The sequence below is a fragment of the Nicotiana tabacum genome, chromosome 16, assembly GCF_000715075.1.
Source record: "Nicotiana tabacum cultivar K326 chromosome 16, ASM71507v2, whole genome shotgun sequence".
Classification (NCBI taxonomy): domain Eukaryota; kingdom Viridiplantae; phylum Streptophyta; class Magnoliopsida; order Solanales; family Solanaceae; genus Nicotiana; species Nicotiana tabacum.
This window is the reverse complement of record NC_134095.1, coordinates 87,522,386-87,541,150: the sequence shown is the minus strand read 5'-3', so window position 1 is coordinate 87,541,150 and position 18,765 is coordinate 87,522,386. Positions and strand designations below refer to the sequence as shown.

The 18,765-nt window shown below is 38.7% G+C and overlaps 34 non-coding genes across 34 annotated transcripts; all 34 read left to right on the top strand.

The window, feature by feature from the left end:
• Positions 1–398: 398 nt before the first annotated feature.
• LOC142171031 (5S ribosomal RNA) lies at positions 399–517 on the top strand. Its single transcript, XR_012700644.1, has one exon. It is a non-coding gene; the product is annotated as a 5S ribosomal RNA (ribosomal RNA).
• Positions 518–920: 403 nt separating this feature from the next.
• LOC142171150 (5S ribosomal RNA) lies at positions 921–1,039 on the top strand. Its single transcript, XR_012700763.1, has one exon. It is a non-coding gene; the product is annotated as a 5S ribosomal RNA (ribosomal RNA).
• A 405-nt stretch (positions 1,040–1,444) lies between these two features.
• On the top strand, positions 1,445–1,563 carry LOC142170999 (5S ribosomal RNA). The gene has a single exon (XR_012700612.1). It is a non-coding gene; the product is annotated as a 5S ribosomal RNA (ribosomal RNA).
• A 405-nt stretch (positions 1,564–1,968) lies between these two features.
• Positions 1,969–2,087, top strand: LOC142171005 (5S ribosomal RNA). The gene has a single exon (XR_012700618.1). It is a non-coding gene; the product is annotated as a 5S ribosomal RNA (ribosomal RNA).
• A 406-nt stretch (positions 2,088–2,493) lies between these two features.
• LOC142171149 (5S ribosomal RNA) lies at positions 2,494–2,612 on the top strand. The gene has a single exon (XR_012700762.1). It is a non-coding gene; the product is annotated as a 5S ribosomal RNA (ribosomal RNA).
• Positions 2,613–3,018: 406 nt separating this feature from the next.
• Positions 3,019–3,137, top strand: LOC142171030 (5S ribosomal RNA). The gene has a single exon (XR_012700643.1). It is a non-coding gene; the product is annotated as a 5S ribosomal RNA (ribosomal RNA).
• A 404-nt stretch (positions 3,138–3,541) lies between these two features.
• LOC142171086 (5S ribosomal RNA) lies at positions 3,542–3,660 on the top strand. Its single transcript, XR_012700699.1, has one exon. It is a non-coding gene; the product is annotated as a 5S ribosomal RNA (ribosomal RNA).
• Positions 3,661–4,065: 405 nt separating this feature from the next.
• Positions 4,066–4,184, top strand: LOC142171148 (5S ribosomal RNA). The gene has a single exon (XR_012700761.1). It is a non-coding gene; the product is annotated as a 5S ribosomal RNA (ribosomal RNA).
• Positions 4,185–4,589: 405 nt separating this feature from the next.
• Positions 4,590–4,708, top strand: LOC142171029 (5S ribosomal RNA). Its single transcript, XR_012700642.1, has one exon. It is a non-coding gene; the product is annotated as a 5S ribosomal RNA (ribosomal RNA).
• Positions 4,709–5,112: 404 nt separating this feature from the next.
• LOC142171098 (5S ribosomal RNA) lies at positions 5,113–5,231 on the top strand. Its single transcript, XR_012700711.1, has one exon. It is a non-coding gene; the product is annotated as a 5S ribosomal RNA (ribosomal RNA).
• A 404-nt stretch (positions 5,232–5,635) lies between these two features.
• On the top strand, positions 5,636–5,754 carry LOC142171094 (5S ribosomal RNA). Its single transcript, XR_012700707.1, has one exon. It is a non-coding gene; the product is annotated as a 5S ribosomal RNA (ribosomal RNA).
• A 406-nt stretch (positions 5,755–6,160) lies between these two features.
• LOC142171023 (5S ribosomal RNA) lies at positions 6,161–6,279 on the top strand. The gene has a single exon (XR_012700636.1). It is a non-coding gene; the product is annotated as a 5S ribosomal RNA (ribosomal RNA).
• A 402-nt stretch (positions 6,280–6,681) lies between these two features.
• On the top strand, positions 6,682–6,800 carry LOC142170910 (5S ribosomal RNA). The gene has a single exon (XR_012700519.1). It is a non-coding gene; the product is annotated as a 5S ribosomal RNA (ribosomal RNA).
• A 403-nt stretch (positions 6,801–7,203) lies between these two features.
• LOC142170929 (5S ribosomal RNA) lies at positions 7,204–7,322 on the top strand. Its single transcript, XR_012700540.1, has one exon. It is a non-coding gene; the product is annotated as a 5S ribosomal RNA (ribosomal RNA).
• Positions 7,323–8,118: 796 nt separating this feature from the next.
• On the top strand, positions 8,119–8,237 carry LOC142171147 (5S ribosomal RNA). The gene has a single exon (XR_012700760.1). It is a non-coding gene; the product is annotated as a 5S ribosomal RNA (ribosomal RNA).
• Positions 8,238–8,643: 406 nt separating this feature from the next.
• On the top strand, positions 8,644–8,762 carry LOC142170928 (5S ribosomal RNA). Its single transcript, XR_012700539.1, has one exon. It is a non-coding gene; the product is annotated as a 5S ribosomal RNA (ribosomal RNA).
• Positions 8,763–9,166: 404 nt separating this feature from the next.
• LOC142171014 (5S ribosomal RNA) lies at positions 9,167–9,285 on the top strand. Its single transcript, XR_012700627.1, has one exon. It is a non-coding gene; the product is annotated as a 5S ribosomal RNA (ribosomal RNA).
• Positions 9,286–9,689: 404 nt separating this feature from the next.
• LOC142171176 (5S ribosomal RNA) lies at positions 9,690–9,808 on the top strand. The gene has a single exon (XR_012700789.1). It is a non-coding gene; the product is annotated as a 5S ribosomal RNA (ribosomal RNA).
• Positions 9,809–10,208: 400 nt separating this feature from the next.
• Positions 10,209–10,327, top strand: LOC142171028 (5S ribosomal RNA). Its single transcript, XR_012700641.1, has one exon. It is a non-coding gene; the product is annotated as a 5S ribosomal RNA (ribosomal RNA).
• A 408-nt stretch (positions 10,328–10,735) lies between these two features.
• Positions 10,736–10,854, top strand: LOC142171133 (5S ribosomal RNA). The gene has a single exon (XR_012700746.1). It is a non-coding gene; the product is annotated as a 5S ribosomal RNA (ribosomal RNA).
• A 405-nt stretch (positions 10,855–11,259) lies between these two features.
• Positions 11,260–11,378, top strand: LOC142171159 (5S ribosomal RNA). Its single transcript, XR_012700772.1, has one exon. It is a non-coding gene; the product is annotated as a 5S ribosomal RNA (ribosomal RNA).
• A 799-nt stretch (positions 11,379–12,177) lies between these two features.
• Positions 12,178–12,296, top strand: LOC142171201 (5S ribosomal RNA). Its single transcript, XR_012700814.1, has one exon. It is a non-coding gene; the product is annotated as a 5S ribosomal RNA (ribosomal RNA).
• A 407-nt stretch (positions 12,297–12,703) lies between these two features.
• Positions 12,704–12,822, top strand: LOC142170963 (5S ribosomal RNA). Its single transcript, XR_012700576.1, has one exon. It is a non-coding gene; the product is annotated as a 5S ribosomal RNA (ribosomal RNA).
• Positions 12,823–13,227: 405 nt separating this feature from the next.
• LOC142170927 (5S ribosomal RNA) lies at positions 13,228–13,346 on the top strand. The gene has a single exon (XR_012700538.1). It is a non-coding gene; the product is annotated as a 5S ribosomal RNA (ribosomal RNA).
• Positions 13,347–13,750: 404 nt separating this feature from the next.
• LOC142171175 (5S ribosomal RNA) lies at positions 13,751–13,869 on the top strand. The gene has a single exon (XR_012700788.1). It is a non-coding gene; the product is annotated as a 5S ribosomal RNA (ribosomal RNA).
• A 401-nt stretch (positions 13,870–14,270) lies between these two features.
• LOC142171121 (5S ribosomal RNA) lies at positions 14,271–14,389 on the top strand. The gene has a single exon (XR_012700734.1). It is a non-coding gene; the product is annotated as a 5S ribosomal RNA (ribosomal RNA).
• A 406-nt stretch (positions 14,390–14,795) lies between these two features.
• LOC142171145 (5S ribosomal RNA) lies at positions 14,796–14,914 on the top strand. Its single transcript, XR_012700758.1, has one exon. It is a non-coding gene; the product is annotated as a 5S ribosomal RNA (ribosomal RNA).
• Positions 14,915–15,318: 404 nt separating this feature from the next.
• LOC142171174 (5S ribosomal RNA) lies at positions 15,319–15,437 on the top strand. The gene has a single exon (XR_012700787.1). It is a non-coding gene; the product is annotated as a 5S ribosomal RNA (ribosomal RNA).
• Positions 15,438–15,838: 401 nt separating this feature from the next.
• LOC142171027 (5S ribosomal RNA) lies at positions 15,839–15,957 on the top strand. The gene has a single exon (XR_012700640.1). It is a non-coding gene; the product is annotated as a 5S ribosomal RNA (ribosomal RNA).
• A 407-nt stretch (positions 15,958–16,364) lies between these two features.
• On the top strand, positions 16,365–16,483 carry LOC142171132 (5S ribosomal RNA). Its single transcript, XR_012700745.1, has one exon. It is a non-coding gene; the product is annotated as a 5S ribosomal RNA (ribosomal RNA).
• A 404-nt stretch (positions 16,484–16,887) lies between these two features.
• LOC142171137 (5S ribosomal RNA) lies at positions 16,888–17,006 on the top strand. Its single transcript, XR_012700750.1, has one exon. It is a non-coding gene; the product is annotated as a 5S ribosomal RNA (ribosomal RNA).
• A 405-nt stretch (positions 17,007–17,411) lies between these two features.
• On the top strand, positions 17,412–17,530 carry LOC142171173 (5S ribosomal RNA). Its single transcript, XR_012700786.1, has one exon. It is a non-coding gene; the product is annotated as a 5S ribosomal RNA (ribosomal RNA).
• A 402-nt stretch (positions 17,531–17,932) lies between these two features.
• Positions 17,933–18,051, top strand: LOC142171188 (5S ribosomal RNA). The gene has a single exon (XR_012700801.1). It is a non-coding gene; the product is annotated as a 5S ribosomal RNA (ribosomal RNA).
• A 402-nt stretch (positions 18,052–18,453) lies between these two features.
• Positions 18,454–18,572, top strand: LOC142171226 (5S ribosomal RNA). Its single transcript, XR_012700839.1, has one exon. It is a non-coding gene; the product is annotated as a 5S ribosomal RNA (ribosomal RNA).
• Positions 18,573–18,765: the final 193 nt, after the last annotated feature.

Below are 18,765 nucleotides of genomic sequence, written 5' to 3'. Positions count from 1 at the left end.
TGGCAAAATTTGTATCCTACTTCTTTTAATATATCGACGGTAGAGCCAATATATTCACAAATGACTTTTACGCATTGTAAACGATATTTTTTTTAAATGAATTATAAAAAAAAATTAAAGAGGATCGCCGGCCAAATACGATTTGATAATAAAAATAAAGAAAATATTTAAAAATTACAATTATCAACCACGACCTTACGGGCTTAGCACTGTTGCACTTGACATGGCACTACGCCTTGGTCTCGAAGGTGGCATCCGTAAAAATACATAAAATCAAAAGAGGAATCGCGTAAAACGAATAAATGAGCGTAAAGTTATGTCGTTTTAAGGCTTCACACTTTCGCACCTAGAGCGGAAGGAGGAAGGGTAATAAGAAAATTTAGAGTGCAAGGAATGTCGGATGCGATCATACCTGCACTAACGCACCGGATCCCATTAGAACTCCGAAGTTAAGCGTGCGCGGGCGAGAGTAGTACTAGGATGAGTGACCCCCTGGGAAGTCCTCGTGTTGCATCCCTTTTTTTGGCAAAATTTGTATCCTACTTCTTTTAATATATCGACGGTAGAGCCAATAAATTCACAAATGACTCTTACACATTGTAAATGATATTTTTTTTTACATGAATGATAAAAAAAATTAAAGAGGATCGCCGGCCAAATACGATTTGATAATAAAAATAAAGAAAATATTTAAAAACTACGATTATCAACCACGACCTTACGGGCTTAGCACCGTTGCACTTGACATGTCACTATGCCTTGGTCTCGAAGGCGGCATACGGAAAATACATAAAATCAAAAGAGAAATCGCGCAAAAAGGATAAATGAGCGTAAAGTTATGTCGTTTTAAGGCTTCACACTTTCGAACCTAGGGCGGAAGGAGGAAGGGTAATAAGAAAATTTAGAGTGCAAGGAATGTCGGATGCGATCATACCAGCACTAACGCACCGTATCCCATCAGAACTCCGAAGTCAAGCGTGCTTGAGCAAGAGTAGTACTAGGATGGGTGACCCCCTGGGAAGTCCTAGTGTTGCATCCCTTTTTTTGGCAAAATTTGTATCCTACTTCTTTTAATATATCGACGATAGAGCCAATAAATTCAAAAATGAATTTTACGCATTGTAAACGATATTTTTTTTTAAATGAATGATAAAAAAAAATTAAAGAGGATCGCCGGCCAAATACGATTTGATAATAAAAATAAAGAAAATATTTAAAAATTACGATTATCAACCACGACCTTACGGGCTTAGCACTGTTGCACTTGACATGGCACTACGCCTTGGTCTCGAAGGCGGCATCCGTAAAAATACATAAAATCAAAAGAGGAATCGCGTAAAACGGATAAATGAGCGTAAAGTTATGTCGTTTTAAGGCTTCACACTTTCGCACCTAGAGCGGAAGGAGGAAGGGTAATAAGAAAATTTAGAGTGCAAGGAATGTCGGATGCGATCATACCAGCACTAACGCACCGGATCCCATCAGAACTCCGAAGTTAAGCGTGCGCGGGCGAGAGTAGTACTAGGATGAGTGACCCCCTGGGAAGTCCTCGTGTTGCATCCCTTTTTTTGGCAAAATTTGTATCCTACTTCTTTTAATATATCGACGGTAGAGCCAATAAATTCACAAATGACTCTTACACATTGTAAACGATATTTTTTTTACATGAATGATAAAAAAAAATTAAAGAGGATCGCCGGCCAAATACGATTTGATAATAAAAATAAAGAAAATATTTAAAAATTACGATTATCAACCACGACCTTACGGGCTTAGCACCGTTGCACTTGACATGTCACTACGCCCTTGGTCTCGAAGGCGGCATCCGTAAAAATACATAAAATCAAAAGAGGAATCGCGTAAAACGGATAAATGAGCGAAAAGTTATGTCGTTTTAAGGCTTCACACTTTCGCACCTAGAGCGGAAGGAGGAAGGGTAATACGAAAATTTAGAGTGCAAGGAATGTCGAATGCGATCATACCAGCACTAACGCACCGGATCCCATCAGAACTCCGAAGTTAAGCGTGCCAGGACGAGAGTAGTACTAGGATGGGTGACCCCCTAGGAAGTCCTCGTGTTGCATCCCTTTTTTTTGGCAAAATTTGTATCCTAGTTCTTTTAATATATCGACGGTAGAGCCAATAAATTCACAAATGACTTTTACGCATTGTAAACGATATTTTTTTTAAATGAATGATAAAAAAAAATTAAAGAGGATCGCCGGCCAAATACGATTTGATAATAAAAATAAAGAAAATATTTAAAAATTATGATTATCAACCACGACCTTACGGGCTTAGCACTGTTGCACTTGACATGTCACTACGCCTTGGTCTCGAAGGCGGCATCCGTAAAAATACATAAAATCAAAAGAGGAATCGCGCAAAACGGATAAATGAGCGTAAAGTTATGTCGTTTTAAGGCTTCACACTTTCGAACCTAGGGCGGAAGGAGGAAGGGTAATAAGAAAATTTAGAGTGCAAGGAATGTTCGGATGCGATCATACCAGCACTAACGCACCGTATCCCATCAGAACTCCGAAGTCAAGCGTGCTTGAGCAAGAGTAGTACTAGGATGGGTGACCCCCTGGGAAGTCCTAGTGTTGCATCCCTTTTTTTGGCAAAATTTGTATCCTACTTCTTTTAATATATCGACGGTAGAGCCAATAAATTCAAAAATGAATTTTACGCATTGTAAACGATATTTTTTTTTTAAATGAATGATAAAAAAAAATTAAAGAGGATCGCCGGCCAAATACGATTTGATAATAAAAATAAAGAAAATATTTAAAAATTACGATTATCAACCACGACCTTACGGGCTTAGCACTGTTACACTTGACATGGCACTACGCCTTGGTCTCGAAGGTGGCATCCGTAAAAATACATAAAATCAAAAGAGGAATCGCGTAAAACGAATAAATGAGCGTAAAGTTATGTCGTTTTAAGGCTTCACACTTTCGCACCTAGAGCGGAAGGAGGAAGGGTAATAAGAAAATTTAGAGTGCAAGGAATGTCGGATGCGATCATACCTGCACTAACGCACCGGATCCCATTAGAACTCCGAAGTTAAGCGTGCGCGGGCGAGAGTAGTACTAGGATGAGTGACCCCCTGGGAAGTCCTCGTGTTGCATCCCTTTTTTTGGCAAAATTTGTATCCTACTTCTTTTAATATATCGACGGTAGAGCCAATAAATTCACAAATGACTTTTATGCATTGTAAACGATATTTTTTTTACATGAATGATAAAAAAAAATTAAAGAGGATCGCCGGCCAAATACGATTTGATAATAAAAATAAAGAAAATATTTAAAAATTACGATTATCAACCACGACCTTACGGGCTTAGCACCGTTGCACTTGATATGTCACTACGCCCTGGTCTCGAAGGCGGCATCCGTAAAAATACATAAAATCAAAAGAGGAATCGCGTAAAACGGATAAATGAGCGAAAAGTTATGTCGTTTTAAGGCTTCACACTTTCGCACCTAGAGCGGAAGGAGGAAGGGTATTACAAAAATTTAGAGTGCAAGGAATGTCAAATGCGATCATACCAGCACTAACGCACCGGATCCCATCAGAACTCCGAAGTCAAGCGTGCCAGGACGAGAGTAGTACTAGGATGGGTGACCCCCTAGGAAGTCCTCGTGTTGCATCCCTTTTTTTTGGCAAAATTTGTATCCTAGTTCTTTTAATATATCGACGGTAGAGCCAATAAATTCACAAATGACTTTTACGCATTGTAAACGATATTTTTTTTAAATGAATGATAAAAAAAAATTAAAGAGGATCGCCGGCCAAATACGATTTGATAATAAAAATAAAGAAAATATTTAAAAATTATGATTATCAACCACGACCTTACGGGCTTAGCACTGTTGCACTTGACATGTCACTACGCCTTGGTCTCGAAGGCGGCATCCGTAAAAATACATAAAATCAAAAGAGGAATCGCGCAAAACGGATAAATGAGCGTAAAGTTATGTCGTTTTAAGGCTTCACACTTTCGAACCTAGGGCGGAAGGAGGAAGGGTAATAAGAAAATTTAGAGTGCAAGGAATGTCGGATGCGATCATACCAGCACTAACGCACCGTATCCCATCAGAACTCCGAAGTCAAGCGTGCTTGAGCAAGAGTAGTACTAGGATGGGTGACCCCCTGGGAAGTCCTAGTGTTGCATCCCTTTTTTTGGCAAAATTTGTATCCTACTTCTTTTAATATATCGACGGTAGAGCCAATAAATTCAAAAATGAATTTTACGCATTGTAAACGATATTTTTTTTTAAATGAATGATAAAAAAAAATTAAAGAGGATCGCCGGCCAAATACGATTTGATAATAAAAATAAAGAAAATATTTAAAAATTACGATTATCAACCACGACCTTACGGGCTTAGCACTGTTGCACTTGACATGGCACTACGCCTTGGTCTCGAAGGTGGCATCCGTAAAAATACATAAAATCAAAAGAGGAATCGCGTAAAACGAATAAATGAGCGTAAAGTTATGTCGTTTTAAGGCTTCACACTTTCGCACCTAGAGCGGAAGGAGGAAGGGTAATAAGAAAATTTAGAGTGCAAGGAATGTCGGATGCGATCATACCTGCACTAACGCACCGGATCCCATTAGAACTCCGAAGTTAAGCGTGCGCGGGCGAGAGTAGTACTAGGATGAGTGACCCCCTGGGAAGTCCTCGTGTTGCATCCCTTTTTTTGGCAAAATTTGTATCCTACTTCTTTTAATATATCGACGGTAGAGCCAATAAATTCACAAATGACTCTTACACATTGTAAATGATATTTTTTTTTACATGAATGATAAAAAAAAATTAAAGAGGATCGCCGTCCAAATACGATTTGATAATAAAAATAAAGAAAATATTTAAAAACTACGATTATCAACCACGACCTTACGGGCTTAGCACCGTTGCACTTGACATGTCACTATGCCTTGGTCTCGAAGGCGGCATACGGAAAATACATAAAATCAAAAGAGAAATCGCGTAAAACGGATAAATGAGCGTAAAGTTATGTTGTATTAAGGCTTCACACTTTCGCACCTAGAGCGGAAGGAGGAAGGGTATTAAGAAAATTTAGAGTACAAGGAATATCGGATGCGATCATACCAGCACTAAAGCACCGGATCCCATCAGAACTCCGAAGTCAAGCGTGCTTGGGCGAGAGTAGTACTAGGATGAGTGACCCCCTAGGAAGTCCTCTTGTTGCATCCCTTTTTTTGGCAAAATTTGTATCCTACTTTTTAATATATCGACGGTAGAGCCAATAAATTCAAAAATGACTCTTACACATTGTAAACGATATTTTTTTTTACATGAATGATAAAAAAATAAATAAAGAGGATCGCCGACCAAATACGATTTGATAATAAAAATAAAGAAAATATTTAAGAATTACGATTATCAACCACGACCTTACGGGCTTAGCACCGTTGCACTTGACATGTCACTACGCCTTGGTATCGAAGGCGGCATCCGTAAAAATACATAAAATCAAGAGAGGAATCGCGTAAAACGGATAAATGAGCGTAAAGTTATGTCGTTTTAAGACTTCACACTTTCGCACCTAGAGCGGAAGGAGGAAGGGTAATAAGAAAATTTAGAGTGCAAGGAATATCGGATGCGATCATACCATCACTAACGCACTGGATCCCATCAGAACTCCGAAGTCAAGCGTGCTTGGGCGAGAGTAGTACTAGGATGGGTGACCTCCTTGGAAGTGCTCGTGTTGCATCCCTTGTTTTGGAAAAATTTGTATCCTACTTCATTTAATATATCGACGGTAAAGCCAATAAATTCACAAAAGACTTTTACGCATTGTAAACGATATTTTTTTTACATGAATGATACAAAAAAAAATTAAAGAGGATCGCCGGCCAAATACGATTTGATAATAAAAATAAAGAAAATATTTAAAAATTGTGATTTTCAACCACGACCTTACGGGCTTAGCACCGTTGCACTTGACATGTCACTACGCGTTGGTCTCGAAGGCAGCATCCGTAAAAATACATAAAATCAAAAGAGGAATCGCGTAAAACGCATAAATGTGCGTTAAGTTATGTCGTTTTAAGGCTTCACACTTTCGCACATAGAGCGGAAGGAGGAAGGGTAATAAGAAAATTTAGAGTGCAAGGAATGTCGGATGTGATCATACCAGCACTAATTCACCGGATCCCTTCAGAACTCCGAAGTGAAGCGTGCCTGGGCGAGAGTAGTACTAGGATGGGTGACCCCCTGGGAAGTCCTCGTGTTGCATTCCTTTTTTTGGCAAAATTTGTATCCTACTTCTTTTAATATATCGACGGTAGAGCCAATAAATTCACAAAGGATTATTACACATTGTAAACGATTTTTTTTTACATGAATGATAAAAAAAAATTAAAGAGGATCGCCGGCCAAATACGATTTGATAATAAAAATAAAGAAAATATTTAAAAACTACGATTATCAACCACGACCTTACGGGCTTAGCACCGTTGCACTTGACATATCACTACGCCTTGGTCTCGAAGGCGGCATACGGAAAATACATAAAATCAAAAGAGAAATCGCGTAAAACGGATAAATGAGCGTAAAGTTATGTCGTTTTAAGGCTTCACACTTTCGCACCTAGAGCGGAAGGAGGAAGGGTAATAAGAAAATTTAGAGTGCAAGGAATGTTGGATGCGATCATACCAGCACTAACGCACCGGATCCCATCAGAACTCCGAAGTCAAGCGTGCTTGGGCGAGAGTAGTACTAGGATGGGTGACCCCCTGGGAAGTCCTCGTGTTGCATCCTTTTTTTGGCAAAATTTGTATCCTACTTCTTTTAATATATCGATGGTAGAGCCAATAAATTCACAAATGACTTTTACGCATTGTAAACGATATTTTTTTTTACATGAATGATAAAAAAAATTAAAGAGGATCGCCGGACAAATACGATTTGATAATAATAATAAAGAAAATATTTAAAAATTACGATTATCAACCACGACCTTACGAGCTTAGCACCGTTGCACTTGATAAGTCACTACGCCCTGGTCTCGAAGGCGGCATCCGTAAAAATACATAAAATCAAAAGAGGAATCGCGTAAAACGGATAAATGAGCGTAAAGTTATGTCGTTTTAAGGCTTCACACTTTCGCACCTAGAGCGGTAGGAGGAAGGGTAATAAGAAAATTTAGAGTGCAAGGAATATCGGATGCGATCATACCAGCACTAACGCACCGGATCCCATCAGAACTCCGAAGTCAAGCGTGCTTGGGCGAGAGTAGTACTAGGATGGGTGACCCCCTTGGAAGTCCTCGTGTTGCATCCCTTTTTTGGCAAAATTTGTATCCTACTTTATTTAATATATCGACGGTAAAGCCAATAAATTCACAAAAGACTTTTACGCATTATAAACGATATTTTATTTACATAAATGATAAAAAAAATTAAAGAGGATCGCCGGCCAAATACGATTTGATAATAAAAATAAAGAAAATATTTAAAAATTACGATTATCAACCACGACCTTACGGGCTTAGCACCGTTGCACTTGACATGTCACTACGCCTTGGTCACGATGGCGGCATCCGTAAAAATACATAAAATCAAAAGAGAAATCGCGTAAAATGGATAAATGAGCGTAAAGTTATGTCGTTTTAAGGCTTCACACTTTCACACCTAGAGCGGAAGGAGGAAGGGTAATAAGAAAATTTAGAGTGCAAGGAATGTCGGATGCGATCATACCAGCACTAATATATCGACGGTAAAGCCAATAAATTTCACAAAAGACTTTTACACATTGTAAATGATATTTGTTTTACATGAATGATAAAAAAAAAATTAAAGAGGATCGCCGGCCAAATACGATTTGATAATAAAAATAAAGAAAATATTTAAAAATTACGATTTTCAACCACGACCTTACGGGCTTAGCACCGTTGCACTTGACATGTCACTACGCCTTGGTCACGAAGGCGGCATCCGTAAAAATACATAAAATCAAAAGAGGAATCGCGTAAAACGGATAAATGAGCGTAAAGTTATGTTGTTTTAAGGCTTCACACTTTCGCACCTAGAGCGGAAGGAGGAAGGGTAATAAGAAAATTTAGAGTGCAAGGAATGTCGGATGCGATCATACCAGCACTAACGCACCGTATCCCATCAGAACTCCGAAGTCAAGCGTGCTTGAGCAAGAGTAGTACTAGGATGGGTGACCCCCTGGGAAGTCCTAGTGTTGCATCCCTTTTTTTGGCAAAATTTGTATCCTACTTCTTTTAATATATCGACGGTAGAGCCAATAAATTCAAAAATGAATTTTACGCATTGTAAACGATATTTTTTTTTAAATGAATGATAAAAAATAAAATAAAGAGGATCGCCGGCCAAATACGATTTGATAATAAAAATAAAGAAAATATTTAAAAATTACGATTATCAACCACGACCTTACGGGCTTAGCACCGTTGCACTTGACATGTCACTACGCCTTGGTCTCGAAGGCGGCATCCGTAAAAATACATAAAATCAAAAGAGGAATCGCGTAAAACGGATAAATGAGCGTAAAGTTATGTCGTTTTATGGCTTCACACTTTCGCACCTAGAGCGGAAGGAGGAAGGGTAATAAGAAAATTTAGAGTGCAAGGAATATCGGATGCGATCATACCAGCACTAACGCACCGGATCCCATCAGAACTCCGAAGTCAAGCGTGCTTGGGCGAGAGTAGTACTAGGATGGGTGACCCCCTTGGAAGTCCTCGTGTTGCATCCCTTTTTTTGGCAAAATTTGTATCCTACTTCATTTAATATATCGACGGTAAAGCCAATAAATTCACAAAAGACTTTTACGCATTGTAAACGATATTTTTTTTACATGAATGATAAAAAAAAATTAAAGAGGATCGTCGGCCAAATACGATTTGATAATAAAAATAAAGAAAATATTTAAAAATTACGATTATCAACCACGACCTTACGGGCTTAGCACCGTTGCACTTGACATGTCACTACGCCTTGGTCACGAAGGCGGCATCCGTAAAAATACATAAAATCAAAAGAGGAATCGCGTAAAACGGATAAATGAGCGTAAAGTTATGTCGTTTTAAGGCTTCACACTTTCGCACCTATAGCGGAAGGAGGAAGGGCAATAAGAAAATTTAGAGTGGAAGGAATGTCGGATGCGATCATACCAGCACTTATGCACCGGATCCCATTAGAACTCCGAAGTTATGCGTGCTTGGGCGAGAGTAGTACTAGGATGGGTAACCCCTTGGGAAGTCCTCGTGTTGCATCCCTTTTTTTGGCAAAATTTGTATCCTACTTCTTTTAATATATCGACGGTAGAGCCAATAAATTCACAAATGACTTTTATGCATTGTAAACGATATTTTTTTTACATGAATGATAAAAAAAAATTAAAGAGGATCGTCGGCCAAATACGATTTGATAATAAAAATAAAGAAAATATTTAAAAATTACGATTATCAACCACGACCTTATGGGCTTTGCACCGTTGCACTTGACATGTCACTACGCCTTGGTCTGGAAGGCGGCATCCGTAAAAATACATAAAATCAAAATAGGAATCGCGTAAAACGGATAAATGAGCATAAAGTTATGTCGTTTTAAGGCTTCACACTTTCGCACCTAGAGCGGAAGGAGGAAGGGTAATAAGAAAATTTAGAGTGCAAGGAATGTCGGATGCGATCATACCAGCACTAACGCACCGGATCCCATCAGAACTCCGAAGTCAAGCGTGCTTGGGCGAGAGTGGCACTAGGATTGGTGACCCCCTAGGAAGTCCTCGTGTTGCATCCCTTTTTTTGGCAAAATTTGTATCGTACTTCTTTTAATATATCGACGGTAGAGCCAATAAATTCACAAATGACTTTTACGCATTGTAAACAATTTTTTTTACATGAATGATAAAAAAAATTAAAGAGGATCTCCGGCCAAATACGATTTGATAATAAAAATAAAGAAATATTTAAAAATTACGATTTTCAACCATGACCTTACAGGCTTAGCACCGTTGCACTTGACATGTCACTATGACTTGGTCTCGAAGGCGGCATCCGTAAAAATACATAAAATCAAAAGCGGAATCGCGTAAAACGCATAAATGAGCGTAAAGTTATGTCGTTTTAAGGCTTCACACTTTCGCACCTAGAGCGGAAGGAGGAAGGGTAAAAAGAAAATTTAGAGTGCAAGGAATGTCGGATGCGATCATACCAGCACTAACGCACCGGATCCCATCAGAACTCCGAATCTAAGCGTGCTTGGGTGAGAGTAGTACTAGGATGGGTGACCCTCTGGGAAGTCCTCGTGTTGCATCCCTTTTTTTGGCATAATTTGTATCCTACTTCTTTTAATATATCGACGGTAGAGCCAATAAATTCACAAATGACTTTTACGCATTGTAAACGATATTTTCTTTTTTACATGAATGATAAAAAAAAAATTAAAGAGGATCGCCGGCAAAATACGATTTGATGATAAAAATAAAGAAAATATTTAAAAATTACGATTATCAACCACGACCTTACGGGCTTAGCACCGTTGCACTTGACATGTCACTACGCCTTGGTCACGAAGGCGGCATCCGTAAAAATACATAAAATCAAAAGAGGAATCGCGTAAAACGGATATATGAGCGTAAAGTTATGTCGTTTTAAGGCTTCACACTTTCGCACCTAGAGCGGAAGGAGGAAGGGTAATAAAAAAATTTAGAGTGCAAGGAATGTCGGATGCGATCATACCAGCACTAATGCACCGGATCGCATCAGAACTCTGAATTTAAGCGTGCTTGGGCGAGAGTAGTAGTAGGATGGGTAACCCCCTGGGAAGTCCTCGTGTTGCATCCCTTTTTTTGGCAAAATTTGTATCCTACTTCTTTTAATATTTCGACGGTAGAGCCAATAAATTCACAAATGAATTTACGCATTGTAAACGATATTTTTTTTACATGAATGATAAAAAAAATATTAAAGAGTATCGCCGGCCAAATACGATTACATAATAAAAATAAATAAAATATTTGAAAAATTACGATTATCAACCACGACCTTACGGGCTTAGCACCGTTGCACTTGACATGTCACTACGCCTTGGTCACGAAGGCGGCATCCGTAAAAATACATAAAATCAAAAGAGGAATCGCGTAAAACGGATATATGAGCGTAAAGTTATGTCGTTTTAAGGCTTCACACTTTCGCACCTAGAGCGGAAGGAGGAAGGGTAATAAAAAAATTTAGAGTGCAAGGAATGTCGGATGCGATCATACCAGCACTAATGCACCGGATCGCATCAGAACTCTGAATTTAAGCGTGCTTGGGCGAGAGTAGTAGTAGGATGGGTAACCCCCTGGGAAGTCCTCGTGTTGCATCTCTTTTTTTGGCAAAATTTGTATCCTACTTTATTTAATATCTCGACGGTAAAGCCAATAAATTCACAAAAGACTTTTACGCATTATAAACGATATTTTATTTACATGAATGATAAGAAAAAAATTAAAGAGGATCGCCGGCCAAATACGATTTGATAATAAAAATAAAGAAAATATTTAAAAATTACGATTATCAACCACGACCTTACGGGCTTAGCACCGTTGCACTTGACATGTCACTACGCCTTGGTCACGAAGGCGGCATCCGTAAAAATACATAAAATCAAAAGAGGAATCGCGTAAAACGGATAAATGAGCGTAAAGTTATGTCGTTTTAAGGCTTCACACTTTCGCACCTAGAGCGGAAGGAGGAAGGGTAATAAGAAAATTTAGAGTGCAAGGAATGTCGGATGCGATCATACCAGCACTAATATATCGACGGTAAAGCCAATAAATTTCACAAAAGACTTTTACGTATTGTAAATGATATTTTTTTTACATGAATGATAAAAAAAAAATTAAAGAGGATCGCCGGCCAAATACTATTTGATAATAAAAATAAATAAAATATTTAAAAATTACGATTTTCAACCACGACCTTACGGGCTTAGCACCGTTGCACTTGACATGTCACTACGCCTTGGTCACGAAGGCGGCATCCGTAAAAATACATAAAATCAAAAGAGGAATCGCGTAAAACGGATAAATGAGCATAAAGTTATGTTGTTTTAAGGCTTCACACTTTCGCACCTAGAGCGGAAGGAGGAAGGGTAATAAGAAAATTTAGAGTGCAAGGAATGTCGGATGCGATCATGCTAGCACTAACGCACCGTATCCCATCAGAACTCCGAAGTCAAGCGTGCTTGAGCAAGAGTAGTACTAGGATGGGTGACCCCCTGGGAAGTCCTAGTGTTGCATCCCTTTTTTTGGCAAAATTTGTATCCTACTTCTTTTAATATATCGACGGTAGAGCCAATAAATTCAAAAATGAATTTTACGCATTGTAAACGATATTTTTTTTTTAAATGAATGATAAAAAAAAAATTAAAGAGGATCGTCGGCCAAATACCATTTGATATTATAAATAAAGAAAATATTTAAAAATTACGATTATCAACCACGACCTTACGGGCTTAGCACCGTTGCACTTGACATGTCACTACGCCTTGGTCTCGAAGGCGGCATCCGTAAAAATACATAAAATCAAAAGAGGAATCGCGTAAAACGGATAAATGAGCGTAAAGTTATGTCGTTTTAAGGCTTCACACTTTCGCACCTAGAGCGGAAGGAGGAAGGGTAATAAGAAAATTTAGAGTGCAAGGAATATCGGATGCGATCATACCAGCACTAACGCACCGGATCCCATCAGAACTCCGAAGTCAAGCGTGCTTGGGCGAGAGTAGTACTAGGATGGGTGACCCCATTGGAAGTCCTCGTGTTGCATCCCTTTTTTTGGCAAAATTTGTATCATACTTCATTTAATATATCGACGGTAAAGCCAATAAATTCACAAAAGACTTTTACGCATTGTAAACGATATTTTTTTTACATGAATGATAAAAAAATAATTAAAGAGGATCGTCGGCCAAATACGATTTGATAATAAAAATAAAGAAAATATTTAAAAATTACGATTATCAACCACGACCTTACGGGCTTAGCACCGTTGCACTTGACATGTCACTACGCCTTGGTCACGAAGGCGGCATCCGTAAAAATACATAAAATCAAAAGAGGAATCGCGTAAAACGGATAAATGAGCGTAAAGTTATGTCGTTTTAAGGCTTCACACTTTCGCACCTAGAGCGGAAGGAGGAAGGGTAATAAGAAAATTTAGAGTGCAAGGAATATCGGATGCGATCATACCAGCACTAACGCACCGGATCCCATCAGAACTCCGAAGTCAAGCGTGCTTGGGCGAGAGTAGTACTAGGATGGGTGACCCCCTTGGAAGTCCTCGTGTTGCATCCCTTTTTTTGGAAAAATTTGTATCCTACTTCTTTTAATATATCGACGGTAGAGCCAATAAATTCACAAATGACTTTTACGCATTGTAAACGATATTTCTTTTACATGAATGATAAAAAAAAATTAAAGAGGATCGTCGGCCAAATACGATTTGATAATAAAAATAAAGAAAATATTTAAAAATTACGATTATCAACCACGACCTTATGGGCTTTGCACCGTTGCACTTGACATGTCACTACGCCTTGGTCTGGAAGGCGGCATCCGTAAAAATACATAAAATCAAAATAGGAATCGCGTAAAACGGATAAATGAGCATAAAGTTATGTCGTTTTAAGGCTTCACACTTTCGCACCTAGAGCGGAAGGAGGAAGGGTAATAAGAAAATTTAGAGTGCAAGGAATGTCGGATGCGATCATACCAGCACTAACGCACCGGATCCCATCAGAACTCCGAAGTCAAGCGTGCTTGGGCGAGAGTGGCACTAGGATTGGTGACCCCCTAGGAAGTCCTCGTGTTGCATCCCTTTTTTTGGCAAAATTTGTATCGTACTTCTTTTAATATATCGACGGTAGAGCCAATAAATTCACAAATGACTTTTACGCATTGTAAACAATTTTTTTTACATGAATGATAAAAAAAATTAAAGAGGATCTCCGGCCAAATACGATTTGATAATAAAAATAAAGAAAATATTTAAAAATTACGATTTTCAACCACGACCTTACAGGCTTAGCACCGTTGCACTTGACATGTCACTATGCCTTGGTCTCGAAGGCGGCATCCATAAAAATACATAAAATCAAAAGCGGAATCGCGTAAAACGCATAAATGAGCGTAAAGTTATGTCGTTTTAAGGCTTCACACTTTCGCACCTAGAGCGGAAGGAGGAAGGGTAATAAGAAAATTTAGAGTGCAAGGAATGTCGGATGCGATCATACCAGCACTAACGCACCGGATCCCATCAGAACTCTGAATCTAAGCGTGCTTGGGTGAGAGTAGTACTAGGATGGGTGACCCTCTAGGAAGTCCTCGTGTTGCATCCCTTTTTTTGGCATAATTTGTATCCTACTTCTTTTAATATATCGACGGTAGAGCCATTAAATTCACAAATGACTTTTACGCATTGTAAACGATATTTTCTTTTTTACATGAATGATAAAAAAAATTAAAGATGATCGCCGGCAAAATACGATTTGATGATAAAAATAAAGAAAATATTTTAAAATTACGATTATCAACCACGACCTTACGGGCTTAGCACCGTTGCACTTGACATGTCACTACGCCTTGGTCACGAAGGCGGCATCCGTAAAAATACATAAAATCAAAAGAGGAATCGCGTAAAACGGATATATGAGCGTAAAGTTATGTCCTTTTAAGGCTTCACACTTTCGCACCTAGAGCGGAAGGAGGAAGGGTAATAAAAAAATTTAGAGTGCAAGGAATGTCGGATGCGATCATACCAGCACTAATGCACCGGATCGCATCAGAACTCTGAATTTAAGCGTGCTTGGGCGAGAGTAGTAGTAGGATGGGTAACCCTCTGGGAAGTCCTCGTGTTGCATCCCTTTTTTTGGCAAAATTTGTATCCTACTTCTTTTAATATATCGACGGTAGAGCCAATAAATTCACAAATGACTTTTACGCATTGTAAACGATATTTTTTTTACATGAATGATAAAAAAAAATTAAAGAGGATCGTCGGCCAAATACGATTTGATAATAAAAATAAAGAAAATATTTAAAAATTACGATTATCAACCACGACCTTATGGGCTTTGCACCGTTGCACTTGACATGTCACTACGCCTTGGTCTGGAAGGCGGCATCCGTAAAAATACATAAAATCAAAATAGGAATCGCGTAAAACGGATAAATGAGCATAAAGTTATGTCGTTTTAAGGCTTCACACTTTCGCACCTAGAGCGGAAGGAGGAAGGGTAATAAGAAAATTTAGAGTGCAAGGAATGTCGGATGCGATCATACCAGCACTAACGCACCGGATCCCATCAGAACTCCGAAGTCAAGCGTGCTTGGGCGAGAGTGGCACTAGGATTGGTGACCCCCTAGGAAGTCCTCGTGTTGCATCCCTTTTTTTGGCAAAATTTGTATCGTACTTCTTTTAATATATCGACGGTAGAGCCAATAAATTCACAAATGACTTTTACGCATTGTAAACAATTTTTTTTACATGAATGATAAAAAAAATTAAAGAGGATCTCCGGCCAAATACGATTTGATAATAAAAATAAAGAAAATATTTAAAAATTACGATTTTCAACCACGACCTTACAGGCTTAGCACCGTTGCACTTGACATGTCACTATGCCTTGGTCTCGAAGGCGGCATCCGTAAAAATACATAAAATCAAAAGAGGAATCGCGTAAAACGCATAAATGAGCGTAAAGTTATGTCGTTTTAAGGCTTCACACTTTCGCACCTAGAGCGGAAGGAGGAAGGGTAATAAGAAAATTTAGAGTGCAAGGAATGTCGGATGCGATCATACCAGCACTAACGCACCGGATCCCATCAGAACTCCGAATCTAAGCGTGCTTGGGTGAGAGTAGTACTAGGATGGGTGACCCTCTGGGAAGTCCTCGTGTTGCATCCCTTTTTTTGGCATAATTTGTATCCTACTTCTTTTAATATATCGACGGTAGAGCCAATAAATTCACAAATGACTTTTACGCATTGTAAACGATATTTTCTTTTTTACATGAATGATAAAAAAAAATTAAAGAGGATCGCAGGCAAAATACGATTTGATGATAAAAATAAAGAAAATATTTAAAAATTACGATTATCAACCACGACCTTACGGGCTTAGCACCGTTGCACTTGACATGTCACTACGCCTTGGTCACGAAGGCGGCATCCGTAAAAATATATAAAATCAAAAGAGGAATCGCGTAAAACGGATATATGAGCGTAAAGTTATGTCGTTTTAAGGCTTCATACTTTCGCACCTAGAGCGGAAGGAGGAAGGGTAATAAAAAAATTTAGAGTGCAAGGAATGTCGGATGCGATCATACCAGCACTAATGCACCGGATCGCATCAGAACTCTGAATTTAAGCGTGCTTGGGCGAGAGTAGTAGTAGGATGGGTAACCCCCTGGGAAGTCCTCGTGTTGCATCCCTTTTTTTGGCAAAATTTGTATCCTACTTCTTTTAATATTTCGTCGGTAGAGCCAATAAATTCACAAATGAATTTACGCATTGTAAACGATATTTTTTTTACATGAATGATAAAAAAAATATTAAAGAGTATCGCCGGCCAAATACTATTACATAATAAAAATAAATAAAATATTTAAAAATTACGATTATCAACCACGACCTTACGGGCTTAACACCGTTGCACTTGACATGTCACTACGCCTTGGTCTCGAAGGCGGCATCCGTAAAAATACATAAAATCAAAAGAGGAATCGCGTAAAGCGGATAAATGAGTGTAAAGTTATGTCGTTTTAAGGCTTCACACTTTCGCACCTAGAGCGGAAGGAGGAAGGGTAATAAGAAAATTTAGAGTGCAAGGAATATCGGATGCGATCATACCAACACTAACGCACCGGATCCAATCAGAACTCCGAAGTCAAGCGTGCTTGGGCGAGAGTAGTACTAGGATGGGTGACCCCTTTGGAAGTCCTCGTGTTGCATCCATTTTTTTGGCAAAATTTGTATCCTACTTCTTTTAATATATCGACGGTAAAGCCAATAAATTCAAAATGACTTTTACGCATTGTAAACGATGTTTTTTTTACATGAATGATAAAAAAAAAAATTAAAGAGGATCGCCGGCCAAATACGATTTGATAATAAAAATAAAGAAAATATTTAAAAATTACGATTATCAACCACGACCTTATGGGCTTAGCACCGTTGCACTTGACATGTCACTACGCCTTGGTCTCGAAGGCGGCATCCGTAAAAATACATAAAATCAAAAGAGGAATCGCGTAAAACGCATAAATGAGCGTAAAGTTATGTCGTTTTAAAGCTTCACACTTTCGCACCTAGAGCGGAAGTAGGAAGGGTAATAAGAAAATTTAGAGTGCAAGGAATGTCGGATGCGATCATACCAGCACTAACGCACCGGATCCCATCAGAACTCCGAAGTCAAGCGTGCTTGGGCGAGAGTGGCACTAGGATTGGTGACCCCCTAGGAAGTCCTCGTGTTGCATCCCTTTTTTTGGCAAAATTTGTATCCTACTTCTTTTAATATATCAACTGTAGAGCCAATAAATTCACAAATGACTTTTACGCATTGTAAACAATTTTTTTTACATGAATGATAAAAAAAAATTAAAGAGGATCTCCGGCCAAATACGATTTGATAATAAAAATAAAGAAAATATTTAAAAATTACGATTTTTAACCACGACCTTACGGGCTTAGCACCGTTGCACTTGACATGTCACTACGCCTTGGTCTCGAAGGCATCATCCGTAAAAATACATAAAATCAAAAGAGGAATCGCGTAAAACGCATAAATGAGCGTAAAGTTATGTCGTTTTAAAGCTTCACACTTTCGCACCTAGAGCGGAAGGAGGAAGGGTAATAAAAAAATTTAGAGTGCAAGGAATGTCGGATGCGATCATACCAGCACTAACGCACCGGATCCCATCAGAACTCCGAAGTCAAGCGTGCTTGGGCGAGAGTGGCACTAGGATTGGTGACCCCCTAGGAAGTCCTTGTGTTGCATCCCTTTTTTTGGCAAAATTTGTATCCTACTTCTTTTAATATATCGATGGTAGAGCCAATAAATTCACAAGTGACTTTTACGCATTGTAAACAATTTTTTTTACATGAATGATAAAAAAAAATTAAAGAGGATCTCCGGCCAAATACGATTTGATAATAAAAATAAAGAAAATATTTAAAAATTACGATTTTCAACCACGACCTTACGGGCTTAGCACCGTTGCACTTGACATGTCACTACGCCTTGGTCTCGAAGGCAGCATCCGTAAAAATACATAAAATCAAAAGAGGAATCGCGTAAAACGCATAAATTAGCGTAAAGTTATGTCGTTTTAAGGCTTCACACTTTCGCACCTAGAGCGGAAGGAGGAAGGGTAATAAGAAAATTTAGAGTGCAAGGAATGTCGAATGCGATCATACCAGCACTAACGCACCGGATCCCATCAGAACTCCGAAGTCAAGCGTGCTTGGGCAAGAGTGGCACTAGGATTGGTGACCCCCTAGGAAGTCCTCGTGTTGCATCCCTTTTTATGGCAAAATTTGTATCCTACTTCTTTTAATATATCGACGGTAGAGCCAATAAATTCACAAATGACTTTTACGCATTGTAAATAATTTTTTTTACAGGAATGATAAAAAAAAATTAAAGAGGATCTCCGGCCAAATACGATTTGATAATAAAAATAAAGAAAATATTTAAAAATTACCATTTTCAACC